We start from the raw sequence: 18091 nt of genomic DNA on the forward strand, positions 1-18091 counted from the left end.
TATTATCTAAGTATGTTAGGTTCTTACATAACATAGATAAATAGATAAACAAAAGACAATCAACATTTTGGTGTCAAGTCACAAAGATTATAAAGGCTGCTAATATAGTGTACCCTGCTCGTAGGAGCGGCCACGCGGCCAATGTGCATCGGGATGCTCAATATACGTCCCAAGAATGGAAAACTCAAATTTAAAGTGTGCTTATAAGACAAATAGCGTCCATATTTCCTAATAGGAATACCTTGAGTCTGAGGTGGATGAAAACTGTGTCATCCCCGAGACAGGTTGAAAGAGATGTGTTCCATATCTTCATACACCAGTATAAATGAAAAGCTCTAATCCTGAGTGCGGAGCTCCTAAAATACAAAATGAGAAGTATGGCAATGACCCGTGTAGTCAAAGTACCTGTAATGTGATACATAATTAGCAGCTTGTGAGAAAAAACTTAATGGGTCTAGAAGCTAATCATGAGATATTGCATAAAGTTATAGTAAACATGTATTCTCCACACATAACTGTGCCCAGTGGTAGGGGCCAGTATTCTTCCAATTGTTCTAGCCAACTGCTTTCCTCCTATTTCTATTGTTGGTTACCTTTATTAATTGATTTGTGTGTCATTTGACCAGAGTACAGTTGATGAACATTAATGAAATCTGATAATAATTGTGGTACCACTTAGAACTGTATATATTTGCCATTGTAGATTAACTGAGCACAAAGTGATTTATTGTGTTTATGTGTATAACCTTGAACCTTAATTATATAAAGACTGTGTTTTCACTAATACAGTGTGTGGACATTACTTTGTGGGTGCTTGGGGACTACACTGTACTTAAGAACCAGCCTGCATCACCTCCTGAGAAGCTAGGCCTTGATTGCTCGACCATAGCTACCGAATAGAAAATCTTGTCTGGGGTCCTCTGTGCCTCTCCTCTGCCTTATAGAGAGCAGGAACACAGACACCCCCTCCAGTCTTTACACATGGTCATCTCCCATTTCTGCACATAATGTGGCAAACTTGCCCAATATTGTGCACAGCCAAAGCTTCCTGTTGTATCATGCAGTGTGTCCACACAATATGTAAACCTACTGCCAAAACATTTGCTTATAACCCAGCTCTAGCACCACACATTGAAGGAGTACCACCTGTGCAAATACCAACACACACCTCCCACTTTAGGCAGTGGGAATTTAGGAAGTTTTCAACAATGTCAAAGAGTTCAGGTGTGGTTGCTCTGCCCTGAATTGGCTTACAAAATAAGACATCCTCCAACATTTCTTTTCAAATGCAGTACCTCACCAAAGCAATCAAGTGAGCTTTTTTGAAATGTCAGTGGCCTCATCCAACTGTAGGGCAAACTGGCTGTGTTTCAAGGGCAATATCAATTCTGTACTGATATCAGAGGATAGGTCAGCAATGCAACGGCAAATTGTTGTGTCTGACATAGGGATACTTTAGCATTTCTCTGCTGCACCGTCACCAAGCACAATCTGGTTGACAGCTAGAATTGTTGGGGGAATCAATTTCTCTGCATCTGTAAAAGGCTTTTTGTTTTTGCCCAGAAGGTATGCAATGTGGTAAGACGCTTTCAAAGCATTTGCAGGAACTGGAGCCACTTATTTAAGAGTCTGTATTTGCTTTTTTATGCCTGGCAACTGCCATAAAAAGAAATCCCTGGTCTTTTTTGCTAAATTGGCATGTTTTGTTTCCAAATGCCGCCTTAATTTTGCTAGCTTCAGGCTGTCATTTGCTAATTTAGTGCCACAAATCACACACTGCGGCTTCACTTCCCCAGCAACTGCGATCCATGTGAACCTAAAGTCCAAATAAGAGTCATCATATGTCTGTGTTTTCTAATTTCTTTTGTCTGTTCCTACCTCTACTTCTGCCTTTCTTTGTGGGATCCCTACCATCTTTGGGCACTAGGAAACGATCCATCTAGAAAAGGAGCCTGAATCTGTCGAAACATTGCAAATGGTTTTCAAAAATTAAAAATGCATCCCAAAAAAAGGGTTACAATGTCAAACACCACAGCAAAGAGTTCAAATGAACCATGTGAAAAGGTTGGTGTTGGTGGGAAACACCCCAGGCAAAAATGGGTCAGAAATACTGGGTGGGGAAAAAAAAATTCCAAGAGATTTTAAAAATAGCAAACATTCAAAAGTAACCATCTGAAAAGCTTGTAGGGTGGGGAGGGAAGTACCACGCAAAAATGGGTCAGAAACACATGTTGGATTAAAAAAACATTGATACAAGTCTAAGAAGACTTCCTATTCGGATCATGCAGTCCTAGCTCGAATTTCTTTTTAAGTGTGGTGTCGGACTTGGTCGCAGGCGCAACCTTGCACAGGGTTGATATAAACCTTCTGCACATCTACTCATCCTATGTCACATAGGGAAAATAAATCCTTACTGCGAGACTGGGGCAAGTGCTTCACTGGATTTTTCTTGCTGGGACACAGGTGGTTAACTTGATAGACTGACACTTGGAGCAATGCTGCTGCAATGAAAACAAACAGTTAGTCAATGATACAAGGGTTTATGTGAGACTTCTACATTAATATTAGATGAGCCGGAGCTAAAACCAGCTCTTGGGAGAAAGGCATCAGAGAAAGGCATCAGAGAAAGGAACAGCCCCAGAAATAGGATTGAAATCCCTGATTCACACCCATGGCCCCCATGGCACTAACATCCTTGTCCCCAAGATGCCCTTCCTACCCACTCTCAATAAGCATTGGCACCCACCTGGGAAATACGAAGATTTGATGAAGGGCTGGAAAGACCCGTCAAAGTAGGGGAAGGCAAAGGTCTTCTGGTGCATGTTCTGTAGCAGCAGGGTGGAGGAGTCTGGGGCGGGAGATGATAGGCGTTAGAGCAGAGGTGGGGGAATCACTGTTAAAAGCAGGCTTTCTACATGCTCAGCACACTATTGTTCCCCAAATGGGCATCTTACATTTTCACAGATAAAAAGACATTTCCAAACTCGAAAGTGCTGCTCAAACTTGCATTCACTGGTTTGCCTTGAAAAACGTGAATCTTTTCTTGTCAGACAAATACCCTGTAATTGTTATGTCCATCTTTTGTGTTTTCTCAAAGGTAATATTTATAAAGATGTTATATGCTTGTCAAACTGCTTAATCAGCATATAACTGATCCTGTTATGCTGACAGCAATTAGGAAATGAGCACTGGGATCACTGGTGACAACCTTTGTTTTCTACAAAGGAAGAAATACCCCCACTTTTGGAAAGAAGCATCATTAAAGAAATTGCACCATTTTAAAACTATTATTTTGGTCATTTCATTATCTTGCCCCCCCCCAGTGTGGGGGGCGTAGAGGGAGAGGAGCGTGGGGGGGACTGGTGTCGTATTCATAATGCAGCTCCCCCACGGCAGATTTCTGGAGCCTAGCAATCTGCCATGGGGCAGCCACGTTAGGAAAACAACACAGGCAATTTGGTTTCGGTCCCCGTTTTGGTCTATGCTCCCCAATGCGGGGGGCACAGAGGTAGAGGGGTGCAGGGGGAACCAGTGATCATTTACCGTAGTGCAGCAAAGGTGTGCAGAAATAGCAGGCAACTCAGGAAACCACAACGCAGCCTGGACATCCAAATGCAGGGAAGCGCGCATCCAGGCTGTGTTTTCTTTCCTGCTTCATGGCCACGCCACAACCACGTCGCACTGGCTGAGCATGTACATAGGGGCCAGGGGCTCCCCATTGCACATGCTCAGTTCAGTGCAGGAGAAAAAAAATGAAAATCTTGTTTTTGTCATCCGGCATTGTGCGCCCCCTCAAATTGAAGACCTCTGCATTAGACTGTAGTGCAAGTGTATGTTGGTTAAGTGATAAAACTGTATAGGGAAGATATTAATAACATCTGGTGTTTATCATATACCAGGGTAATACGAATGTGTTACTATATACTCACATAAATATTGCTGTCCAATAGAAAGCTTTTAAGGACTATGGGGAAGTGGCTTCTCTTTCACTAAGTGGCAGAATCAACTCTCTGCAGAGCCTTGCTTCTGGCACAGCTGTATGATTTGCATCAAAACATATCAGATGGGCATTTATACGACCGTAAGTGTTGAGGATGAGCTTGGAGATGCAGGGTTTGATAAAAATCATGACACTATTCCTCGATAAAAATGTATGGATTATTGGCAACTTAAAAAAATGTAAGTTCCATTTAACAAACACAAAATCGATAAGTTCATTATGCATGAACTTTTTAACATTAAAATTGACAGTTTGGTAATGATAATGGACCACAATTGCATGCATTCACAATTGAAAGCAACATCCTCGGACTGTATACATTTAGAGTATGCACTTTCTAGATTCAATGATATGATATGATATGATATGATATGATATGATAAGTTGTTTATTGGGCGCCCGTACACAAGTGTTTCTAGGCGCAAAAAGACAAGACAGGGGAAACACAAGGGAGGACAAAACCATGATCTTACTAGGCCTCCTGTCATTCAGATTGTGCAAGAGCAGGGAAGGGTAGAGGGGAGAAGTGCCGAGGGAGGGGCAGGATGGAAAAGTGCGGGACAAAGGAGAAAACAAGAGTGCAGCCTAAGGGGTGGCAAGTGTGGGTACTCATAAGTGCAGTAAATGGGTGGTAAATAAGTGCAAGAGAGGCGACTGTAGGGTTACAGATACAGACCACAAATGCGGGGGAGCCAAGAGGCAGTGCAGGATTGCAGCTGGACCTGGGCCCAAATTCAGAGGGTGACCAGGTGACCAGTGCATGGATCAGGCAGGTGATCAGCAAGGGAAAGGAAAAGAGAAGACAGAAATGAAGAGAAAGGTCTTGAGTTGCTTCTGGAACCGGAGATGATGCTGCTCAAGTTTCAGAGAGGCAGGAAGGCTGTTCTAGAGGGAGGGCCCAGCCAAATAAAAGAGATCTGCCCCCAACTCTTTGCTTGGAAAAGTGACTGACCCTCAGAGAGTTGGAGGTGGAGGAGCACAGAGCTCGAGAAGGCAGATATTTAGGAAGACAGAGTTGGAGGTAATGTGGTCCTACGCCCCAAAAATCCTTGTGGTCAATGCAAAGGGTCTTAAATGTAATCCTTGCCGCCACTGGGAGCCAATGAAGGGATTTCAGAGCTGCATATATATACGAACCCTGGTCATGAGGCCAAGGACAAGTCTTGCAGTCCTGTTCTGGATGAGTTGTAGAGGACAGAGAGTAGAGGTAAGAGAGTAAAACATATCAGACATAGACCCAATGCATACGTAAAATCAGACCCGTAGACCAAAAGAGTTGTAGATCAAAGTTGTCTGGCTTGCCTTTAACCATTTTATTACACTTGTGGAAATGATTCTGCCATAAAATAACTTGTAAGTACATACTACATACACAGCTTCGTTTTCAAAATAATGGTGCCTCGAAACTACTATAGATTGAGACTAATGTATTGCCTGCAGAGAGAGTGTGAGTAAGCAAGTGTTAGCAGTATAGAACTTGCTTACATTACTGCTCACCTAGGAATCCCAGGTGAGCAGCCTTGATTGCCCGATAGGTTTCTTCCTAGGCAATCAAGAATCTGCACCTCTGGCATAACACGCATCACAGCCAATTCAGCCTGTGATCTCTAATCACATCGGGGGGTGAAAGCAGTGGTGGAAGTGCAGAAAAGGAACTAGTGGTACTCTGGCTGCATCCGAAAAGGTGGAAGTGGGATGGCCGGTCAGATGGGGGGGTGGGAGGGGCCAGGATCACAAACCTTCGCCCAACAGTGAAGCAGGGATTTTAATCCATTCTGCAAATTTAACCACATACCTTCCAAGCTTTATCCAGTACAAATAGATTGGATTTCAAGGCCTACAGACAGTAATGGCATTTTATAGAGTTCACTTACAAAAAACATAAATTGCATAATAACGCAACATGACCACATGTAAATTATTACAGCAACACGTTAAGCCAAAAGAATATAATTATGGCTTTAATTTCGACTTCCTAAATGGTAATATATAAGTCCCAAAAATCGAGTTAACCCCACTGTACTTTCAGTGAGTGTACTTTCAGTGATTTAAGACATATAATATATGGAGATTCTTTGCAACAAACCTCCAGCTCATTGTTATTCATGATGTTGAAAACATTTGGTTAGTGACTTAAAGCAACTTTATTTTATTACATTTCAAGCTCGTAGACATCATGGATATAAAGCGCCCATATAATGATGTGTTTACAATGTAAACACATCATTAAATGGGTGCTTTGTGTTGCTCACTTTAACTATCACAGATGTGCAAGGTAACTGGTGCTTTGCGAACTCTTCCAGTTAGAAATGTACCATCATGCATATAAAAGGCTGTGTCACTGATAAAAGAAATGTGTTTGCAACTTGAGCACTTAACGACCTGCAGCGCCACGTGTGTCTGCCTGGGACCTGGGCAACTGGCAGTGCTGATGTTGGGCTGGGCTGATCCTTTAACTGGTTTGGGAGAAAAGAAAAGCACCCAAACATGTTTCTTGAGCCCTGTAGAAAGCAAATGAACTAGTGGTAGGGCCGGCGTACCAATTATTTATATCACACTTCCAGCATCAAGGCTTCCTTTCAAAATCAAGCAGGGGAGGGGTGGGCTGTTATATTAGATATAGTACTTCGGTGCCCTGGGATCTTGACGCCGTATCTCTTACTAAACCATTCTAAGTTCCAACAGATACAAGCACATTGACTAGGCCTCTCTAAACAACTGAGCACCCACTCCCAATATTAGGAAATCAGTACTCTACACACAACTCATCAACTTTTATAAAATTGTCAGCCCACGCAAGCTAACACTACTTACGGTACACGGGCACCAGCACAGCAGCATCTGAATACAAATAGCTGAAGTACCATTTCCAAACCACCTTCAGAGAGCCTGGGTAGTTTTCAAACATGGCATAACGGCACACTTGGTTGCATTTCCCCTGTCCCTACTCACCAAACCAAACTAATTTCTTAGGAATCCTATAGCGCCAAGAGATTATGCAATAGCAATGCACAATATAAATAAAACATTTAACAGCATATCTATAAAGTAATGATTAACAGCTCTGGCTGGCGTTATCAATTAAGCATGTGTAACAGGCAGCATAGCAACAAAGCAAGCATTCCCCAATCTACAAATGTTGATTTCCCGAGAAATTATCATGTAATGAGGGTGATGCAGTGCTGTGCGTACTGCCTCTACCAAGGATACCACGGATAAACAATGACACTAGGTTAAAAGATAAGTGTACCACACACTTTCGGGTCAAGGGTCTCCACACAGGCACAGTGGCGCACAGCCTGCAATTTCACTTCAAGCCAGAACCATACCCACACCTGTGACACCTCAAAGAACACAAAGAGGAGCCCGGGCAAAATCCCCAAGGAGGAGTTTGCAGACTGGAAACTCCTCAACTGTACAAGGGTAAGCAAAAGAGGGAATGGTCAAGGCCACCCGACACATTTTTGCCCTCGGGAGCCCCACAGTGTTGGCCATTCATCATCCAAACTAGGACTCACAGTGCTGAGTATGATTTATGAAAACATCCAAGGGTTGCAAGTTCCTCAGATCTTCGAGGTATCATTGCAAGTCAGTAAAAAAGTGAAAATAACACCAAAAATCAATACTCCGAGTCAGCATTCATAACACAAACAAGCAGTTTCTTCTAGCAGTCATTCCGGATAAAAAATGAACACTGATCCAAAAAATGGCAAACAGAGTCTCAGCTTACTTGTGTTTGGGAAAACTTAAGTGTTGAGGGTTAAAAGATTTATATGCTTGCACTACAGTGCCATCTAGTGGAGGAAAGTATGTTTTTTTAATGAAAATAAAGACAGCGTAAACAGTACGCAGTAGAAAATGAAATGCTCCGTATGGGCTAGAATTGCATGCGTAAAATGGAACGATACGCACCTTATCTGTAGGGCTGGGAACACTTCTCACAAAATGTTCATCAGCATGTTTAAAAGCCTACTAATGTTATTTTTTAACATTTTACAACTAAGAGGGAATCCAAATTCTGAATGATGCACGCAACATGTGAACTAGTATGCTAGCGGAATTAGCCATGGAATAGTTGTCGCAAAAAACCACAAGAACCACAATGCATTACAATCTAGAACATTGTGATAATGCGACAAATGCATCACAGTGGTCCAACACAATAGGGAACTGGTCAATTGCAAGATGGACCTCGTTATCCGAAAATATGCATGCACTAAATGTTAATTTCTCTCTCAGACACTTGAGAAAGAATCTCATATATATTTTTTCCAAAGCGTACTTGTCTCGCATAAATATATGCTTTACACTTCTCCCATTAATAATACACACTCATAATTGAAATACTACAAATATGAAAATACGCCTGATGACAAGGGACAAAGTGAACAGGTTCATATTGTCTTCGGGAATAATATAAATTGGGATGAAATGCAACCAACGTATGGGCGAACACGGCTAATCAGCCCAAAATATGGCCACCATACTTTAAAAATAACAGAAAGGGAGGTAGGACATAGGGTATTTTAGACCCAAAATTAGAAATGTACACTTAACGTGGATACAAATCCACCCGATGCTTGAAGCAGGAGTGACATACTTTTCAGGTAAGCCTTTAAAACTCGCAAGAAGCCCACCCTACAACGGGGGCATGTATTAGCTTGTCCTGCTTTTTCAAGAACATGAAGCGATGCATGCAAACTGTTAATTTGATGTCAGAACTAGCAAGAAGTAAGAAATAAGACTTAGAACCGTATTCTTTCACTTTTCTGTGATGACAAATACTCAGCAATTTCATGTTTGCACTGACCCCCTAGGACTACATAGCATTTTAGATTATTTAATCTTTATCCAAGTTATTCTGTCCAAATTCCGATAAAATATATATAAAAGAACAAGAAATATCAGTATATGAGTAACTATTTTACCATCACCCTAAAAGAGGTGCCATATAGTGTATATTTTATACTCAGGAGGGAGTGAGCACGTGAAATACCTACACCTAATTCCTACTGCATTATAATGCTTTACAAATAACCTTGAGGATTTTCAATATCATCTTTATTTTTGATTTAGGAGGGATTGAGCCCTTCGAATATAATATTAGCAGGACGAAGTCACTTACACTGGACAATATCATTAAAAGGGTAAGACAGTTCATATGATCTTCATTGTTTGAAAAAGTGGCGGCCATTACACCAGCAGCTAGAAAGCTTAATTATTTAGCACACACATTCTGTGCAGTCACAGTAGTGTTAACAGCAGTTCCAAAAACATTTTCTCCTCTACCACCCCCACAGCTCTAAGATCTACTCTGTAGGCACACAGTTACATCACAGTCCATCACCAAATGTTATCACATCCTCATTTTCATGTAATCACATTGGCTCACATGAGTGCACATGGTGTTGTATGCAGAAAATTAGCTATGTTTTCTTGATATGTAAAATGAAGCTAAACCAATTCTGTATTTATTTTTTCTTTGTTGGGAACTAAAATAGCCCGGATCTGAAAAAGGCAATGCTCATATGCCGAAACACATGTCATGAAACAAGGGCTAAAAACACAAATAAATACTTTATGCACAAATTTGAACCGGAAGCTTTATTTACAAGAAATGGATACATCATAACATGAGGCCAACATATCTTGGCGCAAATTAAAGGCATAGGCACACCTAAAACGTATTTGTCTTCTTGCTAACAGAGTAGAGGGACTCATAGGGGGTCATTCCGACCCTGGCGGTGGGGGTTAACGGCTCTGGTAAGGATGCCAGTGCCGTTAACACCCTACCGCCCTATTACGAGGTCCCTTACAGGGTCTGCTTTTCGATTAGAGGTTCAAGTTCTTATTTGTGTCCAAGTTACCATTTTGTTCCTTCTTGTGCCAATTCGCTTTTCTAATTCTTGTTCGGCTCCACCCTAGTAATTTCATCTACTAGCCATCATAAGATTCAATTAGTACCACAGTGATATATTTTTTTCGAAATAGGTATTTTTTAGTAATTCCAGATTTGATTTAGGCCATTTAATTAACAGTGCAAAATGGTCACGTTTAGCTTGTATCAGAACTTGAAGTGACAAAACATCTTCACAATCTTTAAGGCTAGTAGAGATATAGTCAATTAGTGACCTGTAATTAGCGGTTGTATGGGTTTATTGCCTTGAAGCATCTTGTTCGCATCTGACGTTCAGCATCTGAGTTTTAACAGCTCCGGTTTAGTTAGTCAATGTATCCCTTCATTTTTACTGGATTTCTGTTTAAAAATATGGGCACAGACATTCCAAATGTAGTCAAATTATTCACACTCTTCTAGAATTGTGGGCATTTGGTATTTAATTCACTTCCATTTTCAGATCCACATTATCCATTAGGACCTGGGTGGGCGAGTCAGCCAATCAGATAGCTATTAATGTGGGCTTAAACCACCAGTACAAACCTGCGTTCCAAGCAGCCCGGTGACCAGCTTCCCCTGTTGCCATCTTCTACGCACCCCACATCCCATTTCTAGTTTATGTTTTTCTCCCCCCATTCACCTACTTACCTTATTTTGGCGGCGGCCTCCGCTCCTTTGCTTCACATCCCGCAGGCCACCATGGAAAGGAAAGAGGGGCTCCAAAAGAGCCCTGCTTTTCATTTCAATTGCCGCCATATTGGAAAAGGATTTACCTTCCTACAGTAGGACGCTGCGGACGGAGTGTTGTAGGAAGGAAAATACTTTTTTTTGTACCCCAGGTTGCCGTTTTGGCAACCCGGGGTGCTAATGGACTTCATCTCCCATTCCAGGGGCTGGAACAGGGGATAACAGCCCGGAGCCCTCATTATCTGCCCTGCTTCGCTTGGGCTGATTATTTGGGCTGCTGGCCCGTTATCCCCTGTTTCAGCCCCTGGAATGAGGGATGAAGGCCACATTCACAGGTAGTAGTAGTATTCACAGATTATTACTTTGTGGAACAGAGTTAAAATTCCAGCTGAACAGTCACAGCTTAGTCACATTGTGAATGTACATTTTAATAATTGGTCTATTCCTATTAACTCCTTTGACGTTTGTAATTGAATGTATAAGGATGTTCATAGCAGGTTTTCTCACAGTCACTTTGTCAATCGTGTATTTGTTAACATCAGTTGTAGATAAAGAAACTTTAGGAAGTCCACTCCCACCTTTACCAGTGTGTTCCTAAATAGTGTTCCTCCTCTCAAAATAGAACTCCTCAAAATCCTCGGTTCCCTGTCACATAATGATATCCTTGTTCATTAGAACATCATATGAGGCGATGGCATTAACATTGCGAGTATGTGCCCTAAAATTCCAGGAGGCAATACTTAAACATGGGTCAATGTTAGAGTTGGGTAAGCACATTGGATTGGATTATTTCACGTAACCAAGCCATGAGTTAACACTGCTGATGTCCAATTGGTCACTTAAATGTTCAACTGGTGTTAACCGTGGGTCACCTAGGATCTTTCCATTGTGTATTTTATCCTCTCTTTGAGCTTTCCTTTCTTGGAATGATCAATGTGCCCACAGGATACTATACTGCAATCATAGCCCACTGCATTGAAACAGGTGATATTATGTCAAAGCTGTTCAGTAATAACATTCAATGTGAAATATGGGATTTGTTCACTACGTCTAACTTTGCGCCTTTGTTTTTCCAAATTAATATAATTGCTGGTGATAATCCTCAGCTCAGGAATGGTACAAAGTAATTGTAAAACAAAACCTCAATGTATTATCTTATCAACATCCTCACCAAAAACTTGAGTGATCTTTAATTGATTACTTAATGGTCCATTATTCCAGAATTAGAACCAGTTGTCCAACATGGAGTTCTTATTGATAAATAATTCTGTGTCATGACAAATAATAACATTGTCAGAAGTTAAGCGACATATACATGGCAAGAATGCCCAATCACAATCCCATGCTGCAGTCCATCTTTGCAGCAGTAACTGAGGGTCCATATGATTGAATTACCTCACAGTGTGCAGGTGCATCAAGTTCAGTTACATTTTCAGCCAAATCCTGAGATCTCCACATTTTTAATGGAATCACATTGTTTCATCTTTTTAGTATTACAATATAGGCCCCCGGTGGCTATGCTTACACATTCCTATTCACCTGACTGAGTTTCAGTTAATATTACATTGTCTGCCATAGCACTGTGCAGAATTTTACGACATCTAGCCTTCTATAATCTATTTGTCTATTGCGTTTGTGCTTTGTGCAAGGTTTGTCAGGTCCAGCTGACGTGCGCTCCAATTCCACAAAATGGCCACAATCAGATAATTTAGAAAAACTACCTGATCATTGCTTTTATACTTAGGTGCAGGTAAGACTTTAACAGTGATGCTCACTTGCTGTAGGCATATCTCGTGTGCCCACCTCATTACTAATTGCTAAGCTGCACTCTTCCTTACATGGATTAGGCACACTGGAATTGGAGACAATGGGCCTCATTACGACCCAGGCAGTAAGTTACCGCCTGGGTCGTACCTTTACCACCATGGCGTAAACTATGTTTACGCCATGGTGGTTGGCGGACTTACCGCCCCATTCCGAGGTTGGCGGGGCGGTAAGTCCCCAATCCCCATTTACCCTTCGCCATTCCCATTTTTGCCCCATAGGGCATAATGGGAGTGGGGAAGGCGTTAATTACGCCACCGTAAATTACGGTGGCGTAATTAACAACATGGTTCCTTAGCGCCATGGATTTTAACACCTGCTAAAAGCTGGTGTTAAATCCGCTATGGCGCTAAGGGACCTCGGAATCAGGCGGTAAGGGTCGGCGCTGTTTACGCCGCCGTAAACCCCTTACCGCCTGGGTCCTAATGAGGCCCAATGATTCTTAGTCCTCTCGCTCTCTGTAGTGCTCCATCCTCTTTAAGTAGCTTAATTGTATCTTCTAAATAAGCAGTACATTTTACAGCGTCACTACTAGACACAGTTTCAAGTAAACACGGGAGTGTTGTAAGGCCAGAGGTCAAGGTGAGCAGGAACTAACAGGTACGAAGTGTCTTTACTTTTCAGAGTAATCTGCTATGGTTCCATTGCTTTGTGACCCAGAGAACCCTTTCAGGACGGCAGGCAGAGGTGTTGCTAGGTCTGGAACAGATCCAGGGCTACACTAATGTTGGGACTGCTAGGAGTTAGGGCTAGCTAGCCTTTTGGTTGTACCAAAAGACCTCTCCCTTGCTAGGGATTCAAAAGTGGGTCCTGCTGGGAACACTACTGTTTCATATCATACTTCGCTATCTTGCACGTGCTGGACTGCTTTCATTTATCTGTTTAGACTGCTTGAGAAATAACCCATGATTGAGCCAGCACAAAGCTCCGCTCAGCAGCGATCTGTTTTCGTTTTCTGCAAGTAAGCATTGATTGCTGGCAGGGGGCGTGTCCCTCAGGTGGTGGGTGATTGGAAAAAGCACGGTGCATGAAGCTGAATGCTGTGGGGGACAATAACAAACTAATGGTGGTCCTTTAAATGCATTTTCTTTCATTGTGATTTCGTCAGTCTTGTTAGTATTGCTTTCAAACACAGAAGAGTGGGGTGGATTGGAGGAAAGAAAGGACCCAGGCACTTTCTTTTTTTTACACTTCAAGCCCTGTGTAAGCTAAGGCACCATAGTATTGACCAAATGTTTTGTCCAACTAAAATGTACAGTTAAATTTCTTCAGTATTGGAACGTGCAGTGACATTTTTTATATATTAATTATTAGTGGTAAGTTCGGTGAATGCAATAGATTTTGCATTCTAGTGCTTGATGTAAATCACAGTTTCTAATGTTTCCAATGTGTACTTCTTTAAATGAAGTCAATTGTTCTGCAGGGGAAGGGTCCATTGCGCCCACGCTGCCCTTACCACCCTCCAACAGGGCTGCACCATTAAAAAAAAAACAGAACTTTTTGGAGCGGTCTCTGACTTCCCCCCAGCTACTGCCTAATAAGGAGAGCCCTGCAATGCAGCTAAGAGAACATTTCCCAGCTGTTTATTCTGCTGCTATCTTTAGCCCTTGCTTTTGTTTTTTAGCAATGCCCTGCGAATGGGCACGTAATGGCTGCAGCCTCCTCTTCCCACTTGGGTCTTTGTTGAAGCAACCTGCTCACCTTCAGGGGTGAGATGAGCAGGACAAAATGCAGATAACAGAATGAGCCTTAACAAAGCCCTCACAATTCTTTTCTTGCCAGTGCCTTTCTTAGACATTAATGTTTAATCGATTTTCACAATGATGAAACATTTTAAAATGTAAAGACCCCCTGATTCCTTCCAGTTAGCTGCCAAATCTGGGTCTGCTACCAAGGCAAATAAATTGAGTAACAGTATAAAAGGCCTGTTAAAGATTAATTTATATCCAAGATGTCTACTAGCTTGACATGCAAAAAAGAAATGTGTTTTTCGGTGTATATGTAGGTGTTTTTAACATCATGAATTCAAGCAAACTGGAAATGTGTGACAAACAATCTCTATCCCGGTGTGTGACATCCCTTTAAAGTACTAAACGTGTGCTGGTATAAATCAGCAGGTTTTCATTTTACAATAGCATTATTTTGAATGGTGTTATTGTAGTTTTATATTCAGGATGTGGCGATAAAGCCACACGATATTCCTTTGGCTTTACATGTTTCTTTTAGACTTACATATCGTCAGGATAGTTTAATATGTGATTCATGTATTTTGCACGTAATCACTTTAGTACAGTAACATTGCAGTCTTGAAAGCCAAAACATACATATCTGTACCAAGTACAGCTCATAAAGTGTCAAGTGTCTAAATTGCAGAGTGGTTTAAAACCCTCACTTAACTGTTTAACCGCAGTGTGTGATCCTGGGCATAACATTTAGGCCCCATTCATGGAATTGATTGCGCCTAAAAATGTGGACAGTAAAATCCTTGCAACGCCCATACATGCGCTAACAACACGTAATCGCACAGGGCCCTCTGGCGTGCGGAAAAAGACATGCAAATCCAGAAACACATCCGCCACGCGAAAGCAGGCATAAGCGTCACCGCGCATGAAAACCAATGCATAAAAAAGGCAGCACAAACAACCAATGCGCGTATACAGCTATGATGAATGTCCCATTTCTTGCAGCAGTGATCATGGGACACCGCAGGAGGAGGAGGTTGGTCAGAGCCCGCATGTTTCTACCCAGGACCAGCCTTTTTGGGATGCCTGATGAGCAGTTCTATGGCAGGTATAGGTTTCCACCTCATATAATATTAGACCTGGTCACGGAGTGGGAGGATGACCTCACCTTACCCACCCTGTGTTCCCAATCATTGAGACCCTTGAAAAGGTGCTCAATGTACTGCATTTATTGGCCCAGAAAGGCAGGTCATAGTCCAGGACCTTTACGGGGTGGCACACGTCCCTAAAGTGCTTGGTGCCATCAATTTCACCTATATGGCCCTACGTCCACCTAGGGCTACAGAGCACATCTATTGCAATCGCAAGCACTGGCATTCCATCAACGTTAAGGTGGTATATGATGCCAAGGGAATCAATACCTCTGTATATGCAAACTATCCAGGGTCCACCCATGATCATTTCATATTCAGAATGTCACCCCAACACTGGGCCCTGGAGGATGGGAGGTATGACAACACATGGCTCATTGGTGAGTACAAATGGCCCTGCAAATGCAGGCATGTCACACACAGACAAAACCACACCACTGACAATCCATTTCACCTCTACAGGGGGCAGTGCCTACCCTCTGAACACCCACATGATGATGACAATACAGAACCCCACCACACCACCCCAGGAAAGATAAAATGCAGCCCATATTGCAACTCGGGCCATAGTGGAGCGCACATTCAGAGTTCTCAAGTCACGCTTCAGCTCCCTTGAGCACTCTGGTGGTGAGCTACTATATGCACCACCAGTAGTGTGCAGGTTGCAACACGGCATGGTGTACCAGTGGACATGGTGGTGCCCCCACATCCTCAACCACATGCACGGTGGCTGCGCATTGGAGGGGAAAAGGCATGTGACGAGGCTGCCCGTACCCAGCTTGTGGCACAATTTTTCACCTAAAATCCAACCCCTGCGGAGTGCACACAGCCCTGGCACATTCCACGTGACATTCGATGATGACAAAGGGACAATCATCTGTCCCAACCTTACCACCCTGGGAATGCATCCTTGGAAGTGCTACATTGTGTGCATCCCTTAGAACTTAACCTAATTCAATTAGTTGCACACAAAAGGAACACATGGAGGATGAAGTATGCCACTAACACTATGCCAAAGTACACATCTAGATGTTGGGATGTCACCTAAACCTTCCCACACTTCATGCAACCTGGTTGCCACACCATGCCATGGTATGCAATGTCAAAAGGGACAAATAAATGGCCAACACATAACACTACTGCCACAAAGCACTCAACGATCAATGGAACAAGTACAGAAATAACACACTCTCACACATCAAAATAATGATGTACACAGGAACATCAATTGGCCAGTACAACAAACCAGAAACACATGACCCAACAGTGAATCTGTCTGACGGTGACTCATCAAATTTGCACAAGGGCCTCAATGTGTCATAACTTGCACAGGGCACCCTAATAGTTTTTGATTGGCTCTGCTAACTTAACGGGGCAGGCAAGCGCATACAGCAGGAAGGCAAACAATACCGAAGATAGGCAAGGTAATTCATGAAGATAGAACAGGAACAAAGGATAGATCTCAATGTCCAAACAAAAAGAAATGCTAATTATGCACTGGACAAACAATCATGAATCCTACTAGGGGTGTATACACAGGTCGGACTTGAGACTGCCCATAGATATAATGGAAGCACAATGGCTCTGTGTAAGTTACTTTTACTTGCTGCACTCCTTGGAAGCCCATGGAAAGGGGACGCAGGAGTGGCATATGTGTCTGAACCTTAAGGCACAAACAAGGAGTTTACCAACACGAGACAAGCCTGTATGGGTCCAGCTGGAACCTACAGTGGATGCCCTCGGATGCCACACAAAGCAACACACTGTCACATAAATTCATAATAGATCACATGTAAGACAAGGGAAGGGACGGTGCTGAGATTGCCTGCTGGGAACCACAGCAGTCTAACTCGGAACTAAGGACTAACATATGCACAAATGAGGACACAAGAATGGCAACCAAAATAAACAGGGACAAATAGGCAGTAAAGTCACCAAGATTCACAAGGTGAAAAACAATTAAACAAAAAACAAAAATGCCCATGGTGGACTGGACAGAGGGGCCCACCCAGGAGGGTGGAGGGGCAGGGTGCATGTCAATACCCACATGCGTGGATGTTGAGAAGAAAAAATAGAACCCCTTGATGGGTTCATGGGCCGCACGTCTAGCATGGATCAGGAGAGCTGTCACTGCTGTCGCCACCTTCCAGTGTAGCAGTATAAGGTGGTAGTGGTAAGGGTGGTTCACCACGCATAGCTCTGGCCTGGTCCTCCATGGCAGCAGCCATGCAGGACTGAGATGAATGCATCTGAGGTTTGCATGCAACACCTTAAAGGATGCAAAGAGTTCTCTGAGATGGTATGAGTCAACTGATGCATCCGCAGTTCTGACCATCTACTGCGAGCTGCCTCGAGTGCAGCCAGTGTAGTTCTGAGTGACCTATGCTCTTTCCTCAGAGCGTCCCTGTGGGCCCGACCTTTTGCAACCAGGGAGGCCTGTGGAGCTCTCAGTTCTGCCCGTCTGCTCCTGTTGCTGGCCTCCATGTGCAGCCTGTGTGAGCGGCATGTGGACCACAATGCCTGCAGCTGGAGCTTCACCTGTCTTTCTGGGGGGATCATGGAATTGGCCACCCTATCCATGCCCTGAGCAACCTCTCATATGAAGCACCCTGTTGTTGTTCAACAGTATACATGGACTGCTCCCACACAGTATCGCCAGCTGCTACACGGCCAGTGTGTTGGCGGCCCCCATGCCTGCTTGGCCTAAGGGAACCTGGCCCTTGATGAGATGCCGCTGTCTGTGGCTGCAGGACTGCATTCCTCCCTTGATGAGCTGTACCAGGACCAGGAGGTAATACTGTGGAGCGTGACCCTGCAGCTGTAACCAGCACATACTGACATACCAACACTG

This window comes from Ambystoma mexicanum, chromosome 3p (genome assembly GCF_040938575.1).
Source record: "Ambystoma mexicanum isolate Mex_15411 chromosome 3p, UKY_AmexF1_1, whole genome shotgun sequence".
NCBI lineage: Eukaryota > Metazoa > Chordata > Amphibia > Caudata > Ambystomatidae > Ambystoma > Ambystoma mexicanum.